General features: G+C 43.3%; 2 non-coding genes across 2 annotated transcripts; one reads left to right on the top strand and one right to left on the bottom strand.

Moving 5' to 3' along the window:
• Window positions 1-2,358: 2,358 nt before the first annotated feature.
• Window positions 2,359-2,432, bottom strand: TRNAD-GUC (transfer RNA aspartic acid (anticodon GUC)). Its single transcript has one exon. It is a non-coding gene; the product is annotated as a tRNA-Asp (tRNA).
• A 7,498-nt stretch (window positions 2,433-9,930) lies between these two features.
• TRNAM-CAU (transfer RNA methionine (anticodon CAU)) lies at window positions 9,931-10,004 on the top strand. Its single transcript has one exon. It is a non-coding gene; the product is annotated as a tRNA-Met (tRNA).
• The last annotated feature ends 3,071 nt before the right edge of the window (window positions 10,005-13,075 follow it).

Here is a 13,075-nt window from a genome sequence, read left to right as displayed (position 1 = left end):
TGTGCTAAGGTTATCACTTCTCTACAGAGTGTTTTTATTAATAACAGATATATTTTAAAGGTTGAATGAAAAAAGAAATCGCCCCATGGCATGGCGAGATTTTACTTACCTAAAAATAGTTCAGAGATTGGAGTTGAGGATGGGAGCGGCAATGATACCACCGGCCAGGAATAAGTACCTATCCCTCTTATACTTAAGAAAAGAGAAGAGGAGCAGGTGTTGAGAAATGAGAAGTGGGCTATATCCCCGGGGACTTTTTAAAAGCAGCTGAAAGGAAATGCTGCTTCCTTTCTATACGCTAATTCTTGCTTTGAAGAGATGTTCCAGACAAGGCATTCTTAAGTCCCACCTCACCTATATCCAACTTTAGGTATTCCATTGTTTCTAGTATAATAAGCAGGTTTAAGCCATGGAAGAGAAGACATGAGTCACTAAAGTGCTGTTAACTAGATCGCGAAAGATGTGCCAAAGAGGTTTTCCAGCACATGGAATAGCACTCGCAGGGGCATCCTGTCAGTCGCCAGGCCATGCACATTTGAAAGAATTCCCACACACAATGGGAGCCGTTTCAACCATTTCTGCTCTACGTTGCAAACTAGGGGGCATAAGCTACCAAACCCCTGGCTAAGAATCAATATCATACCGAGCAATCATTCTGTCTTCTTGAGAAGAAAGAACGCATGAATCCTCGCTTTGAGCTCACCTACGAGTGCACCTAACAAGGTTTTCCAGACCTAATAAACGTTCATTGCAAAGAAATGTTGACCTCTGATGTAGAGAGGATCAACCACAGTTTGAGAAAAGAAAAGTGCACACCGGCATTATGCCTCATAAAGCTACCCCCATTCATAGCTTTATTCACTGTCTGCTCGAATAGCTTCATTTCAATGTTAGGATGACCCGCAAGGTCGTCTAAAATAGCTTCCACCTATCTAGTTTCCATGTGACACGCCAACCACAATCACTTCATCCCTTGGCTTCTTTATCATAGTTGCCTACCTCTTCAGATCAAGGATCAAAGACTACAGGAGCTCAAAGTTATTGTCGCACACTTCCATCTAGGAGATGCATGTTAAGCTATCCCTTGGATTATAGCCTAGGAGATCGATTGGCAGGCCTTGTTCTATGAAAAGAGTATCCTTATGGTTTAGGAACCCCAACATCTATTGAAAAGTATGATGCGCCCCTCGGTTTACCAACATTTCCATTCAATCTCATTTAGATTCTATTAACTAACAAGACGGGATCCAATTCCATTTCAACTGCTGAGGTCATTAACGAACTAGAAAAGAGCTAAGGAACTATTTCCAGATACCTAATCGGGTGCTGAACGAACTACTACTTCAATATGTCATTGCAATTTCAAATGGGTTTTCGATGGCACTCAAGCAGCCTCACTACTTCGATCTCAATAACCTAATGATCTCCCCAAACCAACTCATTCTCGGAAGGAGACATGGCCAAGGGTGAACAAGATATGATGGCTGAGAATCTCTATTCCTACAAAATAACATGATTCACATGCTCAATACCCAGGACGGTGGTTCCTCCCGCCTGGCAGGTCTACGAATACAACCCCTACGACACAGTTGAAACCAATTGTCTCTCACTTCAAAGATGGACCCTCTGTTCCTTTGAAATGCCTTTGGTACATCAATTCTGCACTTTTGAAAGTGAAGATCTAGGTCCAAGAGGAATGAAATGAGCATACCAGGAGTTGTCTATTCACATGTCATATGAAGAATACTTATTTTCAGAGAGTGCCTCCAGGTTCTCTAGTAGCTATATCAAACCACAACTCTGTACTAGCCAAGAGGCTTTGGTACTAACCAACACACCAGGATTCAAAGATGCAAAAACAAAAAGGAAGATAATACCACTGCTGTAGATGCACGCCCTTCTCTTAGTTGAGAAGAACACAGGTAAGAAAGTCTAAAAAGTTCTGAGACTGGGGTAGTATCTTCATTAGCCGGAAGGAATTAGCCTCCACTAGCGTAATTCGAAGAACGAACAAGAAAAAGCGTCTTTAGGTAGGAGGATGGATGGATGTGGTCCAATGGCTAAAGCTCTGCCAGCTTCTTGTAGACTGGCAGTCTCCGAGAGGAACCTTAACCCCCCGGGTTAGGCCGGGTGGGATGGTATACTTTTTTCGCCACAAGTGGGAACTCAGTCCTTGGTAAGACACAAGGGGGGAAGGAAGATCTTCACTCATTCATTAAGTAAGTGCCTGCGGTGAGACCCACAACAAACGAAGGGGTGGAGGGAGACCGAAGAAGGAACAATTGTCTTGAATGCTACGCTGGGATCAGCAGCTTCCAGTGTTTTCAAAATGAGTCGGGCAGGAAGAGGAAGATCGGGCGGGGAAAACGGGGTTCGAACCCGCGACTTCTGGCGTGACAGACCAGCACTCTAACCAACTGAGCTATTTCCCCCTTTCGTAACTACTGTCGATTCAACAGTCACCTACCGGTTACCTTTGTAACTATACCAAAGTAGCTGTACAATAGAATGCCCTTCGCCTTTAGTACTTTTCTTTTTCTTTTGACGACAGTAGAAAGAAATGGCTCTGCTCGCTTAGAGAAGGGGCTCCGCGCTCTATCAGCTATCAGCTAATTGGCGCTACGCGCGACTTCAGTTGACAAAAGTGAACAAGATAGCGCTAGCGCCCGCGGAGAACTTTTGTTTGTTCGCCTTCTAAAAGGCCTACTGACCTGCCGGTGAAAAGCCGGTTACAAAACAAATAATAAGACGTAGTGAAAAAGTACCAAAACAACTGAAGCCTACATCCCACTACGTCTGGGTTCCCCCTTCTTATGAACCTTGAGTCAATAGGTAGGGTCAACTATACCAAAGTGGAAGGGCCACTATCTAAGCTATTAGTGGGCTGGTTTGAACTATTGATTTACTGAATCGAGTGAAGCTGTGTTGCGTAACATATAGGTCGCCAAGGCCTAGAAGTACAAGTGGTCGCCCTAACGGTCACTCTCAAACTCACTACTTGAGTGACGAAAGTCACTTAGCTTCTTTAATAGGGCTTGCCAAAGAACCCCTCCGGGGCCCCGGGAAGAGGAAGAAGGAGATAGAGCAAAGGTCTCCTCTTTCTATCCGCTCTTCCCGGCATGTAGAGATCCGATTGGGCTTATAGTTTAATTGGTTGAAACGTACCGCTCATAACGGTGATATTGTAGGTTCGAGCCCTACTAAGCCCATCTGACCTGCTTAATCAATGACTCCGGTAGTCACCTGAACCACTCTCTCGGATAGCCCACAGCCTCTCTTCTGGATGTGAAAGAAGATTCGATCAACGTACAAGGTTTGCCTTCTTGTGAGAAGGAGGGTTCTGAATTGTGTTCTCAGTGCAAAGGGAGTCTTTGAGAAGGTTTCGTTTTTCTGAAGAGAGAGAAGATCAGTTAGAGCAGTCCGGCAGCTGTTCGGCCTCGTCCTCGCCTGCTACTACAGGCCGACCCCCAAGAAGGAGAAGAGCGTAAAGCTCAAATATGATTGAAGGCTCCTGGCTCCTTGACTGCAATAACAAGTGCTAGCTACAGTAAGAACAAGGGAATCTAGAGACCGAGACTGAAAGAAAAGGCTAGGCTACTTCTATTCGTTATTCGTTTCCCATATGATTTTCCATATTTTACCATAAAAAATAGGATGTTTTTAGCCATTTATTGTTAGTACTAAAATCAGGCGTAAAGGATTTTACGAGGGGTAAAGAAGTTATTTCAACAACGTTCCTGTCATCAAATCCTGATTCAACAAAGCCATGCCAGCTGTGTTGGTCGTTCCTTCGATTCAAAGTTCTCTTGGATTCCAAAAAGCATCGCTACCCGCATACTGAAGTTGCTTAAATCTATTGAATTCCACCTATGCACCTCTTTCTTGGGGCATAGGTGAACCTATAATTGATAGTAGAGCGTATGCTAAATCCCCAACCCTCATGATGCACTTCGTTTGATTCATTCCACTTATCGTACCCTTAGAGCTTTCAAACCCTTTTCTTAGCGCTGCGGTAATATGTTGTTATTTAGAAATAGGAATGGTATGTTTAATAACTCGCATATGTGTGTTTCAGATTCTATGGTACTCGGTTCTTCTGTTCGACGAGTTCTGATTTTCCTTCTTCGCTGGGGTCTACATACGAAAGAATGGAACACTCGACAGCTTCGATACTCAAATAACCAGCTCATTATGCTTAGGTTGGGTTAGGAAAACGAAGCTTTCCAAGGGACTAGTTCTTTCGCGCATCTGTTTCTCCATCCGTTCTCTTCACATAAGAAGCCAGCCGCCTACTCCTACTATTGGGTCGGTTGGTCGGTCAAGTGAACCACGCCCAGCAGGTGGGTATGCCAATAAGATTCCTTTGTTCGACGTACGTCCATATGAAGCGAGCGCTTCAAAACGAGGCTATTATGCTGAAACTAGGGCTCCCTCTGGACGGGTAGAGCGAGAGGGATAGCGACCACTTGAAAAGGGAAGGAAGGGTCTTAGAACTACTGAAATAGTAGTAGAACTCTTCCAAAATCAAAATAGGAGAGTGAAAAACAAAAAGAAGACCATTGGGCTGGGGAAGACTCCCTCAATCACTCTGCTGGGCGATGCTTCTTACTCTACCTTTCAATTCCTTTGCATTTCTTCTTCTGATCGATCCAATGGTTCGGACTAGGATGCGTAAACCCCGAAGGGAGATTGACCCTACCTAAGTATTTTCTTAGATAGAAGTGGTTGGTCAAGTGTGAGTCACGCCGGGGCGGGTAGACCCACTTTTAATAGCAACGCCCAGATCAATGGAAAATGGAAGTTTCTAGAATTGCTGCTCTGTTCTGTTCAAGAAGTCTTTCTCCAGGGTTCGGTTCAGAAGGCGGGATGGAAGAGAGAGAATGGGCTCATCGTGCGACAAGGTCGATCGATCACTCAAACTGTTCGGTATCTCTACAATTGAGTGAGCTGTGTTGCGAAGGAAAATGATGAAATTGCTTACTTTTCATAGGCGTGAATTCTATCTTCGATTAGATAGTTTCCATGCTTTTGATAAAAAGATGGGTTGGTATCTGAATGAAAGTCGGTAAGCAATCAATCTAGTGTTGTCCTCGGCAGACCTGGAAATGTAATAAACTTTGGAGCCTCATCATTGGAAAGATTGACAACTTAACGGTCTGAAAAACTATTCAAAGAGTGACTTTTAAGCCCCACTGGTTCGCTTTATTTTCAACGGACATTTCCTCCCTCGTCAGCAGCTTCATTACCTGCTAAGTCTGGAAGGGTAGTAAAATCACTCACAACAATCAATCTTTTCTTATGATACTGATACGATGCAAACGGTGACACCCTCGGATAATGTGTCTGTGCATTTGTTTCTGTCTTCCCTTAGATGTGAGGAATCGAATCTCTATTGAAATCTGGAATCACAAGGTATCCTTTCTTTAAAAACACATGAATGGGCGCCCTGAATGAATAAGAAATCGCTGCTATCATAGAGAGTTGCCCCAGATCATACAATGTGGTTCTCTACTTTCGGTTGGCTGGCAGATCAGCGTATTTATACGAAAGAGTAGACAAAGGTTCTGACAGGGGTAACTACTACCAAGAAGCAAACTCAGAGAGATGAAGAGAGAGAAGTTAGCCGCAACCGATCATCGGAGGAAGCAAGCTTACAAGAAACTGATGGAACGATCGGAAGAAGAGAGTGATAACAGGTTTCTAGTTGACAACCTTCCGCATTTCTTATTGGGATAGATTTCATACATTCCTATTTCCTTTACCCTCCCATGAGGAAAAGCTGGTGTGATTAAGGTTATCTAAAGAAAAGCTCATAGTGTTATGCCTTGTAGCTTATTCCACTCTCTATAGTAGTTCCCTTCAATTCAACGCAGTGAAGACAGTTTCAATCGGGTCGATGGACCCTTGGTTGTTTTTGTGATAAGTCGCTATTATCAAATAAATAGTCATTTCTTGCTCGATTCGAGAGGTGATTTCATTCCACAGTGACAATTCATGTTGAACGCGTCCTCCGGCATTTACGATTCTTCCTACAGAGGGCACTACTGGCAAAGAATAACCTTTCCACCCGGCGAGAAAAGGAGACAGAGGTTTGCACTTGGTCCTCTTGGTTAGGATGTAGAGGGGATCTATCAACAATCCCGTCGTCTTCTTCCAGCTCTTTCCTCTGAATTTGATATACTTCAAAAATGAATCACTCTTTTCAGTATGAATGGCTCACTCTCCCATTCTTTCCGGCTAGGGCAGCAGCTAGCCCCATATCTTTTGATGGCGAGCATCGATCGAGATCCTTCGGTGAAAGCTAGAACCAACTCTGCGAGGAAAGCGGAAGCAAACGGTTATGATGTGGTTGATAGTGTTTTTAGGGATAACCTAAGTCGGCGTTACCCGACATAGTCAACGGGGTACCTTCATTCTTTAACAATTCCGGACATAGGAACAATGAGCTGTCTCCACGGCTTCTCTTCCAAACCAATATCGCAATGGATCTATCTTCAGCTTATTCTCTCAATCAATGAATGCGGGTCATCGTGGAGAATCAGGGGAAGTGTAGACTATAAGTAGCCAATTTGCAATTCATTTCCTTGGCAATGACGAGTGATGGTATCTCAAAGCCATTCATCTTATCTCTGCAGCAGGAGATTCTTCACCGGACAAAAGATAAGGAAAAGACAAAGAAATCCCATGGGTAGTTTTTGGAAAAACCTATTCTCTAGGAGAGAGAGGCCTACCTATGAAAACTAGTATGTATCTTTTTCTTGGTTTAAGCAGTGCAGGAAATTGTCGGTCCTAAAAACAATGTGTCCCCATGATCATTTTACATCACGATATCTTTTTCTTCTGGTTATGTGTTTTCCTCTTCACTTTTATTTTTATTTATTTGATGGAATCGTCCGGGCAGAAACGGGGAAGAATCTCTTCTGTCGTAGAGGCCTCGTCGAGTGCTTCCACTACGCCAGGAGATGATGATCCACGAAAAAACAAAGTGGGACGTCAAGACGGCGATGGAAAAGATGGGTTTCGGTCGGAGCCATCCGCAAGCCGCACCCCACCCAACCCAGAAGTACCCTCCATTTCGTTGTTGAAAAAGCAAATAAAGAATGTTCTGAGATCCTGTCGAAATCGTAAGCTGCCCGAAACCAAATTGGAAGAAATTTACAGGGATCTTAACCTGGAAAATGCGAGCGAGGAAAAACGGGTAAAAAAAACCAGGTCCTCGAGGGCATTTCAAGGTGACGCCTTTATTTTTTAAATAACATGAAGGATAAACCCCATATCGACTTAATTGTGAAAGTCCACGATTGGGATCGCGCACGAAATAGAAATTTACTTGTGTAGGTTTCTCATAGCAAATAGAGAAACCGAGGCCCCTACTTACCTACCGGGTAGGTGGGGGGTAAGAAGAGTGGGAACAAGGGCTTCTTTCACTTGTTTGTTTTCCTACAACGGTATCTCCGAACTCAACGGATCCCACGATTCGGAGCGATAGCGAATTCATACGAGGACTACGAAGCGAATAATTGCATTCCTTCCAGGAGGTCGAGCGCACGCTTTCCTCGGTTTCGAATCAAGGGACAAAGATAGATCCTCGGTAACGGCAAAGGGGATAGCCTTGCTTTTGTACATTCATGTGCATATATTTTCATTAGATGTGCAATCGAAATCAGTAGGAGAGAAACTTTCATCCCTATATTTCCACTGAAATGGAATTAGCGATACCTTTGCTTTTAGTTTGAATTCATGAATCCTGTTTCTAGTGGCGAGTAACTACTACGAAAGGTACGGAAAACGGGAAAGGCAAAGCACAGGAAAGAAGAATATATTCAATAATGTCATCCTTGTTTCGGTACCGGATTCAACTTGTCGAGGCTTCTGCTCGTAACGTCACTCACTGGATCAAATCAAAGGGCTCGGTTTCTGCTCCTCGGCAAAGGCAAAGTCAATTCAATAGGAATCCGAATCCTAAAAGGCAAGACCCAAACCACCGGTCGATCAACAGTTCTTCTTTCACTTCCATCTCTTGATACCTGTTTTCTTGCTTTTCTTACCACTGCTGTAGTGAACTGCATCTCTAAGCACCGGGAGTCGTGAACCGCACACAAGGTCCTTCTAAAACTAGAAATAAGTGAAATAATTGTTCTGGGTCACCTTGGATTTTGTGTTTAGTAGTTAGTAGGGGAAGTTGCCCGGCTTGGTATCTCTCTTCCCTGTAGAAAACCAATCACAAGTCCCTCCTTATTTTCACTCCAAAAAGCTGGAAAAAAGAGCAAATCTCAGATAGCCTAACTTGTTTTTTTGCCCTGGAAAAGGCAGCTACTATCCCTGCTGGATTTCCAGAAAATGGAATGTACCTAGGGAACCCTATTGATCAGATCAGAGACTGAACCTAGTGATCTTTCTCCTGCTGGCAAGCATCGATACCTGTCTCCTAATGAATTGATCTTCTCTTGGGCTCTGATTCACACAATCGGAAAGCCCTTGCGATGTGGGTCACCCTTTTCCTCTATACATCTGTTCCGCAAAGGGGGCTTGCTATTATCTGCAATTGAAGGTTGGGCCTACATATCTCTTATTTGTGTGGATCAACCATCCAACCTTTCTTCTTTCTTTCCATAAAAGCGTAGGTAGAATGCATATAGTAATGGTAGAGCTGATGTATGGCTAAGCAGGGCTGATGGAGCTCTTGGAAAGAAGTCAGTATCCAGCTTATCCCTAGTCTAGCACTCTGCTGTGAAGTCAGAAACCCATTAACAAGCAAGGCTGTAGTGAACCTCTTCCTTCGAGCTCCTATGGAAGACCTTGGCCGCACGCGCCTTAGGCGATTTCTATTTTCTTTAGTTTAGAATTAGTCTTTAATTTAGGCCGCAGGTTTCTACAAATTAGGTTAGGCCAAGATATTTGAACTTGTGCAAACCAACCAGTTCTCCCATTTTTTCCCTGTGGATCGACACCCGAAGTACTACACGATAGGTCATGCTTTGCCTTTTGCAGATGCTAGTACAGTCCTATTTCAATCAAAAAGTAGAGTCCTATTTTCAAGTACAGACCACTGCTTTCTTTTTCTTTGGACTGAAGACCCGCCTGAGTTGATAGTGCTGACTTCCCACCCGAGACTGACTTGCTTACCTCTGCACCAACAGCTTAAATAGTAGAATTTATAACACTCCATTCTTCTATAGATAGCCTAGAATCGGAACTAGAATATGTGCCCGACTTACCTATTTCCAAGACAGTTACTCAACTTCCATCGTCGCTTGACACTCTCGTAGTAGATCATAAGAGAAGTATTCTTTAAAGAAATTCGTATAGAAAGATGGACTAGCTCGAGACCTTGGCTTCAAATAATCGATTGAATCTGGATTCCTTTGCTTATCCTTCCTAGCTATAGTCTCTCTTGTGCCTTCGGCAGTAAAAGTGAAAGATTTCTGTATCAGCAGTTTGTTTCCCCATTTGCTCAAAGAACGCATAAAACCTGTTCCCTCACCGTATCAAAAGATCAAGCAGAAGAGTCCTCTTCTTCAAGAAGAGTTTTTCATTTCACTCCTCCGCAGCAATGCCCGGGCAATAAAACAATATGAGCAAGACAATATCATAGCAAACGGTATGTGCTGGTTGGATAGAGCAATCAGTAGTTGACGTTCGAGCCAATCTTCTCTCTAGTAGACTTTAGATTCAGTCGTCCGTTTGTTTTGTTATGAATTGACATAGAGAAATCTTTCTCGCGTTCCCTTAATTCAGGAATAGGTGGCGAAGGCTACTTGTTCCTTGTATATATATATAAAGGAAAGGGGTTATTTTTCCTTTACGGCAATAAGAGTTGATTCCCTTGCTTGTAGTTTTGGATCGATTCCGTGTATTTCACATATTTAAGAGTGGTTGGGAGAGAGAATCAATGTTTATGGGAAGAGGGAAAGAAAGATTAGGGGAAGAAGCGGGGTAGAGGAATTGGTCAACTCATCAGGCTCATGACCTGAAGACTACAGGTTCGAATCCTGTCCCCGCCTAATCATGTCAGATACTTGTACGAGTCCTGATCTCCTGGGATCAGCAGACAGTCTTACTAGCGATGAGTAAACAAAGTCGCTAGGAAAGCTATAGATAGGTATCAAGGCACAACCGAACTGACAAGTAAGTTTTGAAGACTTCCACCTATTAATGTTCTTTTTATTTTTTTGCTGCTCGTCTCGCCGTAAGTTATTGACCAGTACCAAATGTGACAACCTTCAATTCAAGTTACAAAACCTTGAATTTGAAAGAGAAGTTAGGGTGCTTGATGTACAAGGTTATGATCTTATTTTAGGCATTGACTGGTTGTCAAGTTTTGGTCAAATGACAGTTGACTGGAGTAAAGGAATGCTGAAACTCAAGCATAAAGGCAATCAGGATCTTACAAGCAAGGAAACTACCTCGCATTGGGGCCAGCATAGTATCCGATAAGCCTTCTCGAAAGAAAAGGCCCCTATGAATACTAGTCCACTTGTCATTCTTGGGTCCCTATTTCTCAAGAAAAGTCAACTATCGCTTTCCCTGCTTTCAGGAACTTCCAACTAGTCACTTCAATCGCTTTTGATCTCTTCCGTTTCGCTTTGCTTTCCAGTTTCCTTTTACAATCATCATCTCCTTCACTGAAACATGCTTCAAACCACTCACGTTTTGGAAAATCGAATGTACAATCTATCTTCTTATCCCGTAAGGAGCCAATGGAGTTCGAGGTCAGGTGTTACAGACTTCTAGAACAGAGCACTGAATACCAAGTCAAGGTGGATACAGCAGAGAATGCAGATATCTAAAGGCCGAAGCAAGTAGATATAGGTTAGGGTCCACTCGATATATAGCACAAGGTGCAGCAAAGGGAAGAGAATTGCCACTACTTCTTGGGTATTGCGATGGACCTTGTTTCAAGTTCTAAGAAGAAGAATACTAGATTGACTCTAGAAGAGAGAGAAGGATAGATAGTATAGATGATATATGCGGCTTGTATGTATCAATTGACGGGTTTATGTTAGAGGATAAAAAAGTATCAAGAAGTTCTTTCACTGCTTCCAGTCGGATAAAAAGAAAGGAATAGGGATCCATACCTTTTTCTCATGACCTGAGGGCTTCTTGTTGTTGGTTGCATTCCACTAGCTTGCTTTCCGCCTTGCCTTTGCCGGAGGCATAGGTTGAGCTTTAGCAATAGCAGACAGTTAGGGAACCCAAAAAAGGAGGAGCGAGCTAAAGAAGGACTATTACTACCACCGAACCCAAGGCAAAGCGAAAGAAGGTAAACCGAACCACAACTACCTATGAGTTCAGAGTGGCCAAGAGGATGAATAGGTTATTCTAATGACCATAGGAATAAGGAAGACTCGTTCGCTTTAAAGCAGCAAGACCAGAAAAAGTTCCTTTGCTAACTTGTTGGCTTAGTGAATAGTTCTGCCTTCATTGAAGAAGAGACCTATTTTCCACTTTCAAAGTAGATTCTAGAAAAGCGGCCTTAATAAACAACTGTTCTTTCCAAGGAAAGAGAGAAAGAAGTCAAAAGGCGGGGGATCGGTTAATAATAAATTCTAACTATTGTTCAAAACTCAAAGTACCACAGATTCAATAGAATGAAATGGTTAACTAAGAATGAGAGAGTGAAAAGGCGGAGTAATAAACAAGGAGTGGCTTGCTATTTATGATGACGAAGAGCTGGTACAAGCCACCTTCAGGAATGACCCTGCGATGAAAGCAATCTACATCTACATGATTCCAAGATGGTAAAAGATATAAAGTCAAAGTGCTATGGAACGCATGGTGAACAACCTGCGGGAGCACGGTAATCCCGACGAGTAGGATCCAGAGGAACTCAGGCAGAAGTACTGCCTCCTTGATTGGATCGCACATGTCAACTAGCTTTTCAGAGACCTAAAAAGACGAAGCCCCTCTCCTCCCTCTATAACTAGAGAGGTAGGCAAACCTGAGTTTAGAGCCACCTCGATTCGGGATGTCGGAACACCAACCGGATCAGAAACCTCATCCTAAACTTACTTCGGAATAGGTTCGAGAACTTCCATTTCAATGTGTCTTTCCAAAAATCTTTGGTATGCCTTTTCCTGGTCAAAAGGTTTGTTTGGGAAAGCTTCTAAATCTAGGGTTCAATGTCTCCGAAAAACCCCCTGGGGCAGGATAGTATAGAGCTGATTCTAGGGAAAGCTAGGGTTTCACTTTTCTCTCAGCCATCGAGTTGGAGTAGTTAACCTTCTATATGCCGTGGAAGAATACGCATAAGCATTAGTTCTTGCCCTTCCAGTGTAAGTGGCAGATCAAACTTGATCTAGTTCCACACATTGCCTATTCCCTTATATGTCGTGGCAGGCGAGCTCCCTTCTGGTAAAAAGGATTTGAGTGGAAGGTTGAGCGCCCCTTAACGTTTAGAAGTATCCTTTTCAACGGTTAGAAACCTTTCTATTCTATGACGGCTAAGTCGAGGGCAGACACAACAGGTCACGAAGAGCTAGAGGATATAGAATTCCTATTTACCGGGAACGGAAGGAAACATCGGCTCTTCCGAGATCTTATGTAAGGAATACTAGAAAAAGTAGAGCAAAAAGATCTACAAAACTCTACAAGAAATGTCTTTCCCGCAGAAGACTCTAACTCCTCATAGCATTACGTCAATCTGCAAATATCGAATGATGCTTCGACAGATTCAGTCATCCATTCAGCTTTGAAATCGGAGACAAGGAAAACTTCATAGAAGCGCCGCGGATCAATATAGAGATGCGAACCAATATCCTTTTCCTGGTGGGCTCTGAAGTACTCGTCTTTTGCGCAAGGCCTCGTGTAAAAAAACTTCCAACCACGTCCTCCTACCTCGCCAATTTGCGGAGATCATCTACATTTTACTCCATGTCGAGCTCCAGCCGGCCCAAACGTTTTCCTTCGGGAGGGCATAAAATCGCTTTCTTTCTGTAGGGAGGACGGATGATTCAAGTAAGGGCTGAGAGCCTACATATCACTGAGATGGGCCAAGGAAGAAAAAGCACCTACTGTTCGTTAATTGAAATTCTCTTTGCTTAGCGCCCTTGTGTTTCGAATAGAAAAGCACTGG

Source organism: Triticum aestivum, chromosome 2D (assembly GCF_018294505.1).
Source record: "Triticum aestivum cultivar Chinese Spring chromosome 2D, IWGSC CS RefSeq v2.1, whole genome shotgun sequence".
Classification (NCBI taxonomy): domain Eukaryota; kingdom Viridiplantae; phylum Streptophyta; class Magnoliopsida; order Poales; family Poaceae; genus Triticum; species Triticum aestivum.
This window is presented reverse-complemented; position numbering and strand designations above follow the sequence as displayed.